We start from the raw sequence: 17,480 nt of genomic DNA on the forward strand, positions 1-17,480 counted from the left end.
AGGAAGCCCAGCACCAGCTTTCAGAGCGTCGCGGCCCTTCTCCCAGCAGAACCATCCAGCGCACCCACACCACCTCCCCAGACTGCACGTGGGCCCCCATGGATTCATTCCCACATCCCATCACTGCACAGCCAATGGTGGCCACTAGGAGAACTCTGACATGAAAACAGAACTTAGGAAAGATTAGCTTCTAGATTCCAAGCATGTCCCAGGTCTATTGATTTTATTTAAGGGATAATGTTCCCAGGGAGGAGGGATGGGAAGCAGAGCAGCTCCTGCTGCTGGTTTGGTGCTGGAGTCAAGCAGAGCTGGCTAAGCCCTACAGAGTTACAGGAGGAGATCAAAGATGACAGACACCGGCTCTTGCTGTGGATGACACCCACCCAGGGACCATGAGGCTGGGGTGGGCACCACACGGCACAGGCTGGGGATGGAAGGAGTGATGGGGAGGAAGGGGAACCTGGATTCCCGGGACCAAATGCAAAGCGGCCCTTTCCTCAACGACCTACAGGATTTAGTCCCGTGCCTCTTGCATTGCATCCAATAGCAATGAGTATCTGCAGGTTGCAAAAGACAGAAAGGAAAAGTAAGGGGTTTTATAAATGCATCCCCGTCGGCCCACAGCCTCACTGTTTGTTCTGGTCAGAATTTCTTCCTTCCAGCTAATTCACCTAAAGGCCAGATCACCTCCCAAATGGTTTTGGTGGTCCTCAACCTGGACTGGACACTAGAATCATTTGGGAGCTCTTAAATAATAGCAATGCCAGAGCCCCACCCAGACCATTTAAAAGAGTCTTTGACCAGGCATGGTGGCTCACGCCTGTAATCCCAACACTTTGGGAGGCCAAGGTGGGCAGATCACCTCAGGTCAGGAGTTCGAGACCAGCCTGGCCAACATAGTGAAACTCCGTCTCTACTAAAAACACAAAATAATCAGCCGGGCATGGTGGCACAAGCCTGTAGTCCCAGCTACTTGGGAGGCTGAGGCAGGAGAATCGCTTGAACCTGGGAGGCAGAGGTTGCAGTGAGCTAAGATTGTGCCACTGCACTCCAGCCTGGGCGACAGAGTGAGACTCTGTCTCAAAAAAAAAAAAAGTCTCTGAGTGTGGGCCCTGGCATTAGTTTTTAAAAGTTACCCAGTGATGACAATATGCAGACAGGACTGAAAACCCCTGGGTTCAATTTCAATCTTGTTGAGGAGTTTACCAAAATACCCTAACTCAGAGACACAAAAATGAGCATAGGAAGTGTGGGCGGCGGGGGGGGATCCTGGCCCTAGGGGGTCTCATATGCCATTGGGGGCCCAATAAACATTACAAGATATGCTCAAGAGCAAACTTGTAGAATATTGGGTCCTAAGTCACCAAGGCTTTGTGTCCCCAAAAGAAAGCAGCAGGAGTGCATCATCAGGAAGGATGGGCTGGAAACTCAACGCCCAGCTCCAAACCTGGGAGGTTTCCTCCCTGCATTAACTCACGTCCACAGCACCCTTCTAACCCACTTGCTACCAGGTACAGACAACACCAGGAACCACCATCTTGGAGCTCCGGTACTCGCAGAATGTTCCATTAAGCCTCCCCAGGGTGACCAGAAGATGGCATTTCTCCGCAAGCCCCAGCACTCACCTCACAGCGCGGATACAACCACGGACAATGGTTGGCAAATCACCTAAAAACATTGTCCCTTCCTCAAGACTTTCTCGCCTTAACCTCAAATCCCTCCAGGGCAGGGACCGGCATCTGACTCCTTTGTAAATCGTTCATCCTCTCCTAGGACAAGGCTCTGCACATGGAAAGTCAGTTCACCTGGATCCTGATAGAAAAGCCCACTTCCCCTTCTCTGCCCAGTGAGCCCTCCCCAAAACTCTCTCTGTCACATCTTGGGTGGTATCCCCTGCCTCGCAGGGGACAGAAGACCACTTCACTCCTCTTGCTAATAGGAGATCTAATAACTGTGTCAAACAACCATCCTTTGATGCTCAGAGCTGCCTCACCCCACCTGGCAACTCAAGTACCTGAGCAGGGATCAGATTCTGCTTCTCCTGGTGAGAGACATGGCAGCAGATGGATGGAGCCCAGATCTGGCCTGACTCATTCCCCCAGACCCTCCATCCTCCAATACCCACCTGCAGGGCAACAGGGGAAAGGCACAGAAAGACAGCAGGGGGCAGCCAGGGGGGGCTGTCCTGAGGAACCATCTTGTAAAAGTCTTAAAGTGCAAAGCCAGTGTTTCCAGAATGTTCTCCCATGCCTGAAGGAAACAGGTAGGCCTGGAAAGAGTTAATCACCAGTAGTCAGAGGTTAGAAGACGAAGCTCCTGCCCATACACAGAGGTGCAGAGAGCATCCCAAGCATAATAAATCTACGAGTGCAGAAGGCCTCTCTCCTCATTTGTTAGTCAGCGATGTGTGAAAATGTTAATGAAGGGAGTTATAATCTATGAGAATTTCACTATTAAAATGTAGTTCACGTCTGAAGGCTTCTGCTCACACACAGCCCACTGTACATCAATCCTCCCCGTGCACTGCTAATAATAGACGTAATTGCCTCACTCTGTCTAGCCACCTTCACCCTGGCAATTCGAAGATTTGCTACAACTGTTATTGTAGAAATTATTTTCATGCTATTAACTTTGAGTTTTATTATATGTGTTCTTAAAAGAAAATAAATGCAGAGAGATTGTAAGTGTATATCGGGTCCCCGATGAAAGTATTTTAAAAAATATAACGTAATGACAAAAAGCACTGAAGTAGGCTGATATAATGGTTCCTTCCCTTATTGAAACCTAAATTAGATTCTGCATTGTAAAAGTGCATAAAGGGGTTTCTTTCTTTTCGTGGAGAAAATTTCTATTCTGAAAATGGCAGCATATTGCCTCTTGCAAAGCCAGGCTGTGGAGAGGAGCAGAGATCATCTGTTGGGCTCAGATGCCAGGTCCTCTCATTCACAGTGGGCATCTGATGGGCCCAGGGAGCAGCTCTCTTGGGCAAACCCAGGACGCCTTTACTGAGGGGCCCCTGTAGCTACGGCTGCAGTTCTCTTCCTACAGCCAGCCTGGCCTGGCTCTGCAAGTCAGCCCCACGCCCCCTACACTCACAGCTCCAAATGGGCAGGTTTCCCGGCCTTGCAGCTTAGGGGACAGCCTTGCAATCGGTGTGGGCTCCCAGGCCTGGGACCTAACAGGCATCTGGCCAGGCAGTCATCAAATGGGATGTGAGAACTTCAGCCAAAACTGGAAGTCAGACCCATAGGTAGTCTACATAAAACTGGTGTGGCAGATACAACGACCCCTTTCTCTGGGAAGCAGGGTCCTCCCACAGTCCGAATGTGTGACCCCAGAGCCCTGGTAATAGATTACTCCAGACTGTCTTCCCCAGAAATTTGGCATTGGATTTGAGGCCCTGAAAGTTGCCTCTTCAGGTAGCTGACCTGACGCGTCTGAACTCGGTGTCTGGCGGATGGACTGAGGGGCAGAACCCAGCCATCGGCAGCTGAGGAAAGACGATGCAGATGTACAGAGAGGCAAAACGTGCAGAGAGAGTCGATGGCCATCCGGCCCCTGGCCCAGGTCCTGCCTGAAGCCTACTCAACCAGGGGACATTTCTTTGTTGTTTTTTGTGGGTATTTTTTTTTTTTTAAAGATGGAGTCTCACTGTGTTACCCAGGCAGGAGTGCAGTGGTGCCATCTCGGCTCACTGCAACCTCCGCCTCCCAAGTTCAAGTGATTCTCCTGTCTTAGCCTCCTGAGTAGCTGGGATTTCAGCCACGCACCACCACACCTGGCTAATTTTTGTATTTTTTTTAGAGACGGGATTCATCATGTTGGCCAGGCTGGTCTCAAACTCCTAACCCCAAGTGATCTGCCCACCTCAGCCTCCCAAAGTGTTGGCTTTGCAACAGGCAATGTGCTGCCATTTTCAGAACAGAAATTTTCTCCACGAAAAGAAAGAAACCCCTTTATGCACTTTTACAATGCAGAAGTACCCAGCCTCCCAAAGTACTTGATGTTGCCATCCGCCCACCCAGCCTTCCACCCACCCATCTACCCACCTCTCCCTCTATCCACTCATCTACCAACCCATCTATTCACCCACCCATCCGTTCACTCATCCAACCCATCCATCCACCCAACCATCCATTCATCCATCCATCTATCCACGCATCCACCTACCCATCCATCTACCCACCCATCCATCTATCCACTCATCCATCCACCCATCCACCCACCCATCATCCATTCATCCATCCACCTATCCACCCATCCACCTACTCATCCATCCACCCACCCAACTCTCTATCCACCTGTCCACTCACCCATCCATCTATCCGCCCATCTACCCACCCATTTATCCATCTATCTATTCATTAATCCATCCATCCACCCAACCACCCATCCCTCCATCCATCCATCCATCCATCTATCCACTCATCCACCCCCAACCCTCTATCCACCCACCCATCCACCCATTTACCCACCCACCCAACCATCAATCCACCCATTCATCTATCCAACCCTCTATCCACCCACCGATTCATCCACCTATGCATGCATTAATCTATCCATCCATCCATCAACCATCTATCCACCTATCCATCCAACCATCCATCTACCCACCCAACCCTCTATCCACCCACCCATCCCCCTACCATCCACTCATCCATCCATCCATCAAATAATAGATCTAATTATTGAGTGCCTGCTCTGTACCAGCTACTGCGCTATTGAAGTAAACAAATTAGTTATAGAACTTGCCTCCATGAAGCTTTGTGAAGAAGATAAATATGAGATAAAACAAAAAAAACTAACATGAATATATAAAGACAAATTGTGATAAGTAGTAAAAAGAAAAAGCATGTAGTATGACAACAGATTATGACAGGGGTGCCTGTAGGTTTAGGGGGTTGAGATTTAAACTGAGACTTGGTAAGAGTGATGAGGAAGGGGAGGAAGAGGGAGAGTAGGTGCCACAGCCCTGAGTGTTAGAGCGTCTGGAACTGAAAGGCAGCCAGTACAGCTGGAACATGGTGGAGAGAAGGCAGGTGGAAGTAGAGGGGGCTCCATAGGACATAAACACTAGCTGTTTCTGAAAATGAATATATTTTCTAAGACCATGGCACCAAGATAGAACGAGTTTCCAGGAATGTAAGGTTCCCCACACACACTCTTGGATTCTTTCTGGAATTTACATTTAGACAATCTGCCTGAGGGGAGAGTAACACAGGATAAAGACAGCACACAGGACCCACAATCTGGAATGTTCCATAAGTCCTGGTGACTGTTCCCAACCCCCAGAGTTTTGGAGGATGAATCATCAAAGTAAGTTTACATGGGTCAGTCTCAGAGACTCCCTGCTCCAGAAAGGACTCCAGAGTCTCCTAGCCCAATAATCCTCCCTCCATCCCACTCACTCCTTCATGGGAGAGTGACAAGGAGGCCCACAAACCAGGGCCAGTTGTCCTGCATTGGCCTGGTCCCCATCAAGCCCTATGAGTTTGGGCCACTGAGGCAGGATCGCTCCTGCTCCCCACCCTTCTACGGCCAGCACCTTCACCCAGAGCCACTACACACAGAGGGCTGAGCAAGGCTCCCTGTGGAGTGAAGGCGGAGACAGCCAGGAGGGGGTCCTAGGCAGCACTGAGGAGCCTAGAGCCACGCTCTGCCAACTGCTTGGGGACAGGGAGCCAGAGTCCGGGGTCATGCTGCCTGTGACTTTGAGGAAGGGCGCTGGATCATGAGACAAGTACTTGGGACACTTAGGAAGTAGCTAAGGGCCTCCTGAGGGTGAAATGCAGGCAGGAAACACTTGTTCCAAGGGCTGTGCCACCCACCCCCATAAGGAGCCTGCTGAAGGCCCCCACTCTGGCCCCTCCTCCCACTCTCCATGTCACAGGCAATGAGAGGTGCCTCTCCAGGATCTGCCCTCATTTTCCAAGCTGATAGGATTCCCAATTGCCTATAGCCAGCATGGGAGAGGGAAATGTCACTTCCTGGGCACAGCTTGGGAGCTCTGTCCATCATCTCCAGCCCTAAAGACTGTTCTCCCCAGTGCTGCTCCAGGAGGCTCCTGGGATGACTCCTAGGGGATCTCCCAGACACTGGCCATCAGCGCACCTACCAGAGAACACTCAGAGAGTGCTCTGCGGGTTTACAGTACAACTAGCTGGAGAAGCAGCATGTGCTCTAGGGAGAAAAGCACCAGGCTGAGAGTCAAGAAGGCCCGCTTCCTAACACTGTGCAGCCATCCAAATGTTTCTTTAAAAACACAGAAAAGCATTTATTATCTAATGCAATTAAAAATACATCATGTACTAAAATGTCAAAAAAAATACATTATGTCTGTAATCCCAGCACTTTGGGAGGCTGAGGCAGGAGGATCACTGGAGCCCAGGAGTTTAAGAGAGGCCTGGGCAACATAGCAAGACTCTGCCTCTACAAAACAATTTAAAAATTAGTGGGCCATGGTGGTGTGCACCTGTTATCCTAGCTACTTGGAAGGCTGAGGCACAAAGATCACTTGAGCCCAGGAGTCAGGGCTGCAGCAAGCTGTGATTGCACCACTGCACTCCAGCCTGGGCAACAGAACAAGATTCTGTCTCAGAAATAATAATAGGCCAGGCATAGTGGCTCATGCCTGTAATTCCAGCACTTTGGGAAGCTGAGGTAGGAGGATCACTTGAATCCAGGAGCTCAAGACGCCCCTAGGCAACATAATAGGAAGACCTTGTCTCCACAAAAAATTTAAAAATTAGCCATGTGTAGTGGTGCATACCTATGGTCCCAGCTACTCAGAAGGCTGAGATAGGAGGATCACTTGAGCCCAGGAGGTTAAGGCTGCGGTGAGCCATGATCACACTACTGCACTCCGGCCTGGGTTTCAGAGTGAGACCCTGCCTCAGAAAAATAAATAAATAAAATAATAACGAGAATTAGAGTGCAAAATTGTACAGAGTAAGAAATTCTGCTATGTAAAAATACATAAGTAAAAATCTATAAATTGATAAAATGTGGGGCAATTACCATCTTCTAAAGTACTTTTTGAATTTTTCAGCTTTTCTTCAAGAAGCACATGTTACTATTAGACATGGCCACATCCTTTATTGGAAATTCTGAAATCCTAAAAGTTCCAGGAATCCAGTGTCTTTTTCTTCAACTTGGCACCTTTCGGTGGCCACATTTAATCTGAACTGACATCATCTATTGCCCTTATTGGTCCCACTTGGTGTATTTATGTCTCACTGCAGAAACATCAGTGCGTTTGCTCATCGGGGGCTGTTCCCAGAGCCACGGAGACTGTGCCAGCACATACCCTCAGTTACTCCTCTGGAATCCAGAGAGTTCTGAATTCTGTAACAGAACGGACTCCAAGGGTTTCTGATGAGGGAACCACACACCCAGTGACAGCAAAGGAAGCCCAAGGCTCTAGGCTCAATCTCGTGTCCTCTATGACTTGCCGTGTGTATTAGTCTGTTCTCACACTGCTAATAAAGACATATCCAAGACTGAGTAATTTATAAAGAAAAGAGGTTTAATGGACTCACAGTTCCACATGGCTGGAGAGGCCTCACAATCATGGCGGAAGGCAAAGGATAAGCAAAGTCACATCTTGCATGGTGGCAAGCAAAGGAGTGCATGTGCAGGGGAACTCCCCTTTTTAAAACCATTAGATCTCCTGAGACTTAGTCACTATCACAAGAACAGCACAGGAAAGACCCGCCCCCACCATGACTTGATTACCTCCTACCAGGTCCCTCCCAGGACACATGGGAATTATGGGAGCTGCAATTCAAGATGAGATTTGGGTGGGGACACAGCCAAACCAAATCACTGTGTAACCTAACAGAAGTCACGTCCCTCTGGGGCCTCAATTTCCAGATCTGCCCCATGAAGAATGAAGATCTGTAAGTCTCTCCTGGATCTGTCACTCCACGGGCTCGTGATTCCCGGTGCTACTTCAATGCAGTGCAGAGTTCCTAAAGGGGATCCCATCCCTCCAGCCCACCTAATACCAGCCACTTCCATCCTTGGCTGGCCAGAGAGAGGAGCCCTGGGCCTAAGGAGGGAGACAGAGGATTCTGGATGTCCAATGGTAGCAGAATGGTAAGGACCCATCAGGCACGACAGCACCTGCCCTCGACTCCACCCCGACTTGTAGGCCCCCAACAGGCAAGCCTTCAGCACAGCTGCAGGTGAGCAAAGGACTCATAGCTTCTCCAGTAAGTGCTCCTGGAGGGGCTGTCAGTAAGAGGCACGCCCTCCAAGGGTGCTTCTCTCTGAAAGAAAAGCTCATAGGGGTAAGGTCCCAACAGTGAGATTTTAAGGACTTGAATAACAGAGGAACAGGTGGGAGGGGGGTGCGTTTTCCTATGTCCCACAATTCACAGCACTGAGACTCCCCCGTCTTCACGCGCACATAGTGGACTGAGCCCTCAAACAGCTGTGGAGAGCCAGGAAAGCTAGATGAGGGGACAGTGTCGCACATGCCGGGGGTGCTCTCCCCCAGCTACACCACCACGAGGGGACAGTGTCCCAGGCGCCAGGGGTCCTCTCTCCCAGCTACGCCACCACGAGGGGACAGTGTCCCACACGCTGGGGGTCCTCTCCCTCAGCTACGCCACCACGAGGGGACAGTGTCCCACGCGCCGAGGGTCCTCTCCCCCAGCTACACCACCACCAGCTCAGCTTCATGATTTTTAGTTTTCTTCTAATTTTAGGATGGTAGCAGCGTTCTAAGAACCCCTCTAAGTGTTTTAGGGAGATGGTAATGGTCCTACACTAAAATAATTCAACCAACACTATAATTTTAGTGCCACCATCAAAATGAAATAATGGCTGTTTACTATGTTACACCTTTCAAATGACCTTCATTTGAATACAAATTGTGGCTTGAAATTCTAAAAGCTGCTCAGTTCCAGAAGGCTGCAAAATGCAGGAACTCAACAAGAGCTGCTCTTCCCAGAGACTCCTCCCCATAAGTACACGGTTTAAATGGATCTTTCTCTGGAGCTGCTGGAGACCCATTTAGTGCCTTGATGCAGAATTGAATGGCCCTGACTGGGCAAAATAGGCCTAGGAGTTGGAGGAGGCAGCAGCTGCTTGCAGAGTGGAAGAGGGAGCAGCACCTAGGAAGCCCCCCTGTGCTGGAGACCCTGTGCAGGGGCAGGGAGAGTTCAGGAAACTTCCTCCAAGAGGGCAGGGATGGGGCTGCCCTGACAGGCCTCCCTCCAGCTCTCCCCCACTTCTTTCAGCCACGTCCTAGCTTCCCTCTCATTTTCCTTCCCCTGCTGTCCTCCACACTCCCTCCTCCAGTCACACCAACAACTCACTGGGGGGTCCTGAACCTCACCCCAGCCTGTCTCCTCTGTGTCTTTGTTCAGATGCCCACTCAGCCAGGTGCAAAGGAGCGCGAGCTCCCCAGGCTAATACCTGCCTGTTCACAATGCATCCACCGCACAAGCATTTACTGACGAGTGTGGAGACAGACAGGGATGGTTGTCTCTTCTATGCTCATCCAGGACCTCCAGGTCCAGGGTGTCCTGCTCAGCTCTGTATCCCAAACACCGTGCAATTAATGCTTGTTGAGTTGAAATATCATCTCTAGAAGCTTCCTAGACTCACCAATAGAACACATCCATCCTGTCTAAAACATGCGATCATTATTACTGACTTTAATTTTTAATTTTTGCAGGTGCATTGTAGATATATATACATACAATATATAAAATATAAAAAATATAATATAAAAATATAATATTAACTATATATATGTATTTTTTTTTGAGAGGGAGTCTCACTCTGTTGCCCAGGCTGGAGTGCAGTGGTGCAATCTCAGCTCACTGCAAGCTCCGCCTCGCGGGTTCAAGTGATTCTCCTGCCTCAGCCTCTCAAGTAGCTGGGATTATAGGCGCCCACCACCACGCCCAGCTAATTTTTGTATTTTTAATAGAGACAGAGTTTCACCAGGTTGGCCAGGCTGGTCTCAAACCCCTGCCCTCAGGTGATCCATCCACCTCAACCTCCCAAAGTGCTGGGATTACAGGCGTCAGCCACCGTGCCCGGCCAGGTGTATATATTTATGGGATACATAAGATGTTTTGATACAGCCATGCAGTGCATAATAATCACATCACAGAGAATGAGGTATCCATCCCCTCAAGCATTTATCTTTTGTGTTAAAACAATCTAATTAAACTTTTTTTGTTATTTTCAAATGTACAATTAAGTTATTATTGACTCTAGTCACCCTGTTATGCTATCAAATACTAAGTCTTATTCATTCTATTATAACCATTTTTTTGTACCCATTAGCCAATCCCCAGCTCCCTGACCACCACCAGACCCCCACTACCCTTCCCAGCCTCTGGTAACCATCCTTCTACTCTCTACCTCCACGTGTTTAACTGTTTTGATTTTTAGATACCACAAATAAGTGAGAACATGTGAAGACTGTCTTTCTGTGTCTAGTTTATTTCACTTAACATAATGACCTCCAGTTCCATTCATGCTGTTGCAAATAACAACATCTCACTCATTTTTATGGCTGAATGGTGCTCTGTTGTGTATAAATGCCACACACTACTGACTTGTTTACACTCAAAGGAAAACTTTTTAAGAACCCAGGTTCAGCACTTTTTAGATACGTGACTTAGGCTAAGCACTCAATCTCTCTAAACCTTGGTTTCCATACCTCTAAAGCTGTAATAATCACCCAATCTACCCAGTGGGCTGCTGTGAAGAGTAAATGACATGATATGCATAAAAAAGCTTAGCCCAGGCTGGGAGCAGTGGCTCACACATGTAATCCCAGCACTTTGGGAAGCCAAGGCAAGTGGATCCCGAGGGAAGGAGATCGAGACCATCCTGGCTGACATGGTGAAACCTCGTCTCTACTAAAAATACAAAAAATTAGCCAGGTGTGGTGGCACGCACCTGTAGTCCCAGCTATTCGGGAGGCTGACACTGGAGAATTGCTTGAACCTGGGAGGTGGAGGTTGCAGTGAGCTGAGATTGCACCACTGCACTCCAGCCTGGGCAACAGAGCAACAGAGCAAGACTCCTTCTCAAATTAAAAAAAAAAAAAAAAAGGCTTAGCCCAGTGCTTGGCTCCAACACAACCCCATTGGCACCGAGTGAACAGAAGTATGCGGCAAGAGCTGTAGTTACTGTTGTGCTGGGCATCTGCATCTGTTGATGGCACCCAGCCTGCCCAGCTTGTTCTCCAATGTCCTCTGCAGATTGCAACTTCCAACAGCAGGACCCAACCCACACGACCTTCTCCCCTATCCAGTGCCCCTGTGTATTAGACTGTTCTCACACTGCTAATAAAGACATACCCGAGACTGGATAATTTATAAAGGAAAGAGGTTTAAGGGACTCACAGTTCCACATGGCTAGGGAGGCCTCACAAGCATGGTGAAAGGCAAAGGAGAAAAGAAGGCATGTCTTACATGGCGGCAGGCAAGAAAGCATGTGCAGGGGAACTGCCCTTTATAAAACCATCAGATCTTGTGAGACTTACTCACTATCACAAGAACAGCATGGGAAAGACCCGCCCCCATGGTTCTATTACCTCCCACTGAGTCCCTCCCATGACAAGTGGGAATTATGGGAGCTACAATTCAAGATGAGATTTGGGTGGGGACACAACGAAACCATATCACCCTGCGCTTGCTATTTGCCTGACATGTCTGGAATATTCTCTTCCCTCCTCTGCTGACGCACAGCCCATCCATCCTTCAGGGAGAGCTTGGCTCCTCCCTCTCAGAAAGCCCTCCTGGATCATCCTGGCCCATGTCCTCTCCTCCTGGGCAACCCACTCACCTAGGGTCCATCACAGATGCTCTGCTGCTTCCGAGAGCCTGGCTTTCAGGTGAATCTGCTCTCTCTGAAAGGCGGATTCCATAAGGATGGATTCTGTGGGATCCCTTGTCTCCCATGTCCTCCTTGCACAGCCCAGCAGCCAACTGAACTCTGTGCCTGCTAACACTCTGAAAGGCAAGGCGCAGGTGGAAACGCCTATTTCTCCCCTTCCCATCAGCCACCACACAATCCTCACCCCAGGCCCAGTTTTCCAGGCCAAAAGTGCCTGATCCGTCTCCCTGCCCCGTCTCACACACACGGCGGGAGGTCCCGCTGATGAGTTCTCCTTGACATGCATGCAGTCACACTTCTCTGGCCGTTCCTGGTCCTGACCTTTGTGGCCTCCTTCCAAGAAGCCCAAAAAGACTCAGCAGGCCTCTGCCTCCAGGCGCTGCCTGTTTCGTTTTGTCCCATGGTCAGATTGATCTTCCTGGAACCCCAACTGGATTAGGTCAAAGTCTGACTCCAACAGCTTTGCTTTAGGCATCCTGGTGCCTGGCTCGAGTGAGCATTCAAGATGCTCTGGTCTCTGTCCACATTGCAGAGTGTCACTCAGCAGTGGAAAGGAAGGGAGTACTGACGCTCGCCATGGCAGGGAAGAACAGATTATTACATTGAGTGAAAGAAGGTGGTTACCAAAGGCCACATATTGCACTATCCTGTTTACATGAAATGTCCAGAATAGGCAGATCCATAGAGATAGAAAGCCGATTGGTGGTTGCCAAGGGCTGGGACGAAGTTGGGGGCTTGGGGGTGATAGCTGAGGAGTACAAGGCTTCCTTTTGGGGCGATTAAAATGTTTTAAAATCGGCTGTAGTGATGGTTGCACAACTCTGTGAATATACTAAAACCACTGAATTGTAGGCTTTAGGTAAGTGAATTGTACCCATCTAAAGCCTACAATTCTGTCTCAATGAAGCTGTTATTATGCTCCAAGCAGGCTCCGCCTCCTCCTCTCCTGCCACACTCCCCACCAGCTTGAACAACTATCTGTCATTGCATTCAGCCTGTCCAACAAATGCCCACCCTTCAAGGCCCAGCTCCCCAAACTCCCATAGCATTCGTTCATTCTTGCAGTCAACAAACGATGACCATCCCTCCTGGGAATTCCACAGCAAACAGCGCACAGAGGAGCATCCCCAAGAGCCCACAGTCTGATGAAAAACAAACAATAACAACAAACAAAGCAGCAAGCCACAGGACAATTTGCATGCAGTGACGCTAACCATGCCACTCCGCTGCTTCTTAATTTTTACCGAAATTTTCAGGGTTTACTCCTGTTCCTCTTACAAAGATCCTGAGCCCCGCAAGAGCAGGGACAACATGCTGAATGTCCCTATTTTTCCCCAAGGTTCACACTGATGGTGGTGCGGGGAGAGAGTGTGGAATGCTTGGCTTCCAGCTCTGCCACCTTCCAGCTCTGGTGTGACTCGAGGCAGGCCCCGTCATCTCGGCCCTGCAGCGTCCTCCCCTAGAAAACAGACATGGCGCCTCCTTCACGAGAAGGACCATGGGTGGCAGGGTGGTTTATTGAAAATTTAAGTTGGGGCCGGGCACGGTGGCTCATGCCTGTAATCCCAGCACTTTGGGAGTCCGAGGCGGGTGGATCACGAGGTCAGGAGATCAAGACCATCCTGGCTAGCATGGTGAAACCCCGTCTCTACTAAAAATACAAAAAAAAAGTTAGCCGGGTGAGGTGGTGGGTGCCTGTAGTCCCAGCTACTCCAGAGGCTGAGGCAGGAGAATGGCATGAACCCAGGAGGTGGAGCTGGCAGTGAGCCGAGATCGCACCACTGCACTCTAGCCTGGGCGACAGAGCAAGACTCCGTCTCAAAAAAAAAAAAAATAGAAAATTTAAGTTGGTTAGGATAATCTGTCCAAAAATTAACTTGTATCTTGTAAACTCGTCAGAAGTGAAGGAGAGTTATTTTCCCCTTGTCCAAGGAAGATGGCAAGCCTTATGTTTATTACAACAAAACTTGATATTTGTTAGATAAATTTTTTTTATTATTATTCACCACTGCAGTGGAGAAAATCACTCTCTTCCTATGTTTGGGGCTGGAAAGAGAAGTTGTCCGGCTGCCCTGAAGAAATATTCCTTGGCATATGTCTCTGCATTTCCAAGGTCTCTGAGCTGACTCCTGAGAAGGGGAGACTCCCGGGGCCCAGTCAGCGAGGAGAGAAGCTGCACCTGTGGGGGTTGTCTCCCCTATGATCTGGAGAAGACAAAGGTGGAGGGTTTCGGGGGACAGAGACCTGCACTTGGTCAGATACAGCAACACTGAGGTAGCAGAACCTCAGAGGGGTATCGGGGCCTGCAAGGACCTGGCACCAAATGCCACTGCTTCGCAGTCAGCCAAGGCTCACAGTGGCCCTGCCTGGCAAGGAGTGGAGCCACCACGGGAGCTACCCAACCCCAGTGCCCTCTGCTGGCCCTGGCAGACCTGGGCAAGAGAATTCCTCCTGGGCCACTCACAGAGGGCTCTCTCTGGACTCAAGTCCCAAGGTACTTGAATAACCTGGAGTGAGGAGCTCTCAAGAACTCCTGGTTTGGGACCAACCTCTAATCATGGCAGATGGTGCCTTAAATTGGATTCAATTGCATTTAAATGAAGAAATGCAACCTACTCTGCATTCCCAGCATCTTGGAATGGTTCCAACCTGACATTTAGGGGGATTCTCTGAGATAATTAATTCATATCTGCCTCACTGGCCAAGCACAATTCCTGGACTTGGAGACAACTGATGTTTTCTTTTTTCAGACAGTGACCAGAGAACTATCAGAGAACAGGGGCAGAGAAAAGTGTGCTCTCTCAAAAGTTCCTGCTGCTTCGGGGAGCCTGATGAAGGAAGAAAAGAATGAGCTTAAAAGTCTCCTGGAAAAGATTTCAAACCCTGGTATAGACAGACATAGAGTAGATGACAGAATGCTCAAGAAAAAACACCCAGATGTAGAACAGAGTGGAGACGCTATTATAAATGAACGAGAAAGAGTCCTGCAACTTTTAAAGTACCACTCGAAAAAAGATAAGTTGCTCAATACAATTTACTGACTGGTAACCTCAGAGGACTGAGCCAGTCCTGTGGATAGCCTGTGGCAGGGGGACCCTCTGGCAGGTATCTCAGGGACACACCCTTTTCAGCTGCCAGGGCGTAAGCAGGTGGATATGATTCTCTGTGGACGAATCTCTTCCAAAAGCAGACAGGTTTTAGATGGCAAAAGGCCATCTAAGCCCACGGAAGGAAGACAGAGAAAAGTATTCTAAGGGGATGTGGCCCCAACTGGGCCGTGATCAAAGGAATCTGCAAAATGCAATGCGTCTTTGCCAAACTGAAGCCTTCTGAGCCCAGTTCCAAAGTGCTGGGAAACCTCAGTCTGGATGCACAGACTATCTTCCAGGACGTCCGTTGGCAGGTAAGAGGAGTCAGCTTCCTCAGAGCCTCCCTCCGAGCAGCCTCCCTGCCCAACCCACATTCACAGGGAGTGCACAGAAGGTTGCATAAGCCTGGCCCTTCCATCTCCCTGGCCTCACCTCACTCCCAACTCTGGGACAGAACTGAACACCACCATCATTTACTTCAATCCCTCAGCTTGTTTAAGAAAAATTGCTTGTCTACAGTTGCAGGCCACGATGCTGTGTGCCACCCCATTTAGAGTTTATTTTACATTAAATCTCCAAGCCAGAGGCCCTCCAGTTGGTCTGCATAAAGCAGAATTATTGGTCCAAGTGTTTTTAAAAATAGATGCAACTCTAGACCCCTAGAAACTGAAGGGATATTATGGGAATACACAACTGTATTGTTTTGTTACTGTATGAAAAATTAGATTCTCCAACTCCGGTTTTCCCCTCCTGCTCCCAGGTTCCTCCCTCTCCTTGTTCCTCACTGGAGATGCTGCTGCAGCTCCTGGCACTGAGAACAATATATTACAAACCAGAGCAGCCCAGGCCGAGCTCCACACACTGTGTGGGCCTCCGGTAAGCTCCAGCCTCTGTCTGTCTTCAGACAGACGCCATACTGGGCCAAATGTTAAATAATAAGAACCCCACAAAAATTCAGCCACAGCTTCAAGCTAGATTTGAGGATCACATTTCACACAGGCTTATACAAAAGCGGGTCCTGACAGAGGAAGTTCCTTTTGGCGCTGAGATTCGGAGACGTGAAAGCCCCTTCCCTGGCCGTGGGAAGGTGGGGCAGGAGGCAGCATTAGCTTCCACCTCCCGCCAGCCACCGTAGAAGGGAGATGAGGCGGTACTTTCATTCGCTCTCAGGGCCACACAAACAGCCATGGGACCAAGATTGCCACGGTCCAGGTGAGGGCTGAGTCTTTACGAGGTTGGTGTCACCCAGCAGATGACGAAACCAAAGAGGTTCAGAATCGTGGCCACTGTCAAGATAAATTAGGATATGATCCGGCAATCCCACTTCCAAGTATTTATCCAAAACAAGTCAAATCTGAATCTCAAAGGGGTATTAGCACTCCCATGCCCACTGCAGCACTATTCACAATAGCCCAAATGTGGAAACCACCTAAATGTCCACCAACAGATGCGTGGATAAAGGGAGCAGGGATATACACATGGTGGAATATTATTCAGCCTTCAAAAAGAAGGAGATCTTGCAGCATGTGACAACACTGATGAGCCCAGAGGACACTATGCTATGTGAAAGAATCCAGTCACAGAAGGACAAATACTGCATGATTCTCCTTATGTGAAGTATCCAAAATGGTCAAACCCCTAGAAGCAATGACTGCAATGATGGTTGTCAGGAGCTAGATGGGGGAGGAAATAGGGAGTTGATGTTCAACATGTATAAAATTTCAATCACGCAAGATGAGTTCGTCCCGGAGATCTGCCACAGAGCATCATGCCTAAAGATAGCAACACATGTTGTACACTTAAAAATCTGTTCAGACGGCTAGGCGTGGTGGCTCATGCCTGTAATCCCAGCACTTTGGGAGGCAGAGGTGGATGGATCACCTGAGGCCAGGAGTTCAAGACCAGCCTGGCCAACGTGACAAAACCCCATCTCTACTAAAAATACAAAAATTAGCCAGGCGTGGTGGCAGGTGCCTGTAATCCCAGCTACTTGGGAGGCTGAGGCAGGAGAATCACTTGAACCTGGGAGGTGGGGGTTACAGTGAGCCAAGATCACACCGCTGCACTCCAGCCTAGGCAAACAGAGCAAGACTCCATCTCAAAAAAGGGAAAGGGAAAAGGAAAAGGAAAGGAAAAATCTGTTCAGAGGATGGAGTTGATGTTTAGCATTCTTACCAAAACAATAATAATAGTAAAAGAACCAATTAGGTTCAGGCTGTGTTTGGAGACAGAATGAAGTCTACACTGACTCCACACTCAGCCAGGAAGCACAGGCAGAATTCAGGCTTCGGCCCCTCTAATCAGCACTTCCCTGGCCAACTGCCAGCCCCTAAGACAGCCACATAGGACTTCCCTCTTTGCCTCGACAGCATTCTCTTGGAACATAAGCTCACCGAGGGTAGGGACCGTGTTGCCTGGTCAGCACCCTGATGCTGGGAAAGAGCAGCCTGGCACACGGCAGGCAAGGGATGAATAAAGGCTAATTGTAGAAATCAGCACACAGAAGTGCTTACTAAACACAGA

At 49.2% G+C, this 17,480-nt stretch overlaps 1 protein-coding gene across 13 annotated transcripts in view; it reads right to left on the reverse strand.

Moving 5' to 3' along the window:
• CAMTA1 (calmodulin binding transcription activator 1) overlaps nucleotides 1-17,480 on the reverse strand; it is a 990,108-nt gene that overhangs the window by 781,338 nt on the left and 191,290 nt on the right. Inside the window, exon 1 of one of the 13 annotated variants that reach the window (XM_063631881.1) lies at nucleotides 11,818-11,840. The exons of the other annotated variants lie outside the window; for them this stretch is intronic. The gene's annotated coding sequence lies outside the window, so the exon portion shown is untranslated. Of the gene's footprint in view, nucleotides 1-11,817; nucleotides 11,841-17,480 lie in introns of those variants that run through there. 13 annotated transcript variants of the gene reach the window in all.

Source organism: Symphalangus syndactylus, chromosome 22 (genome assembly GCF_028878055.3).
Source record: "Symphalangus syndactylus isolate Jambi chromosome 22, NHGRI_mSymSyn1-v2.1_pri, whole genome shotgun sequence".
Taxonomy (NCBI): domain Eukaryota; kingdom Metazoa; phylum Chordata; class Mammalia; order Primates; family Hylobatidae; genus Symphalangus; species Symphalangus syndactylus.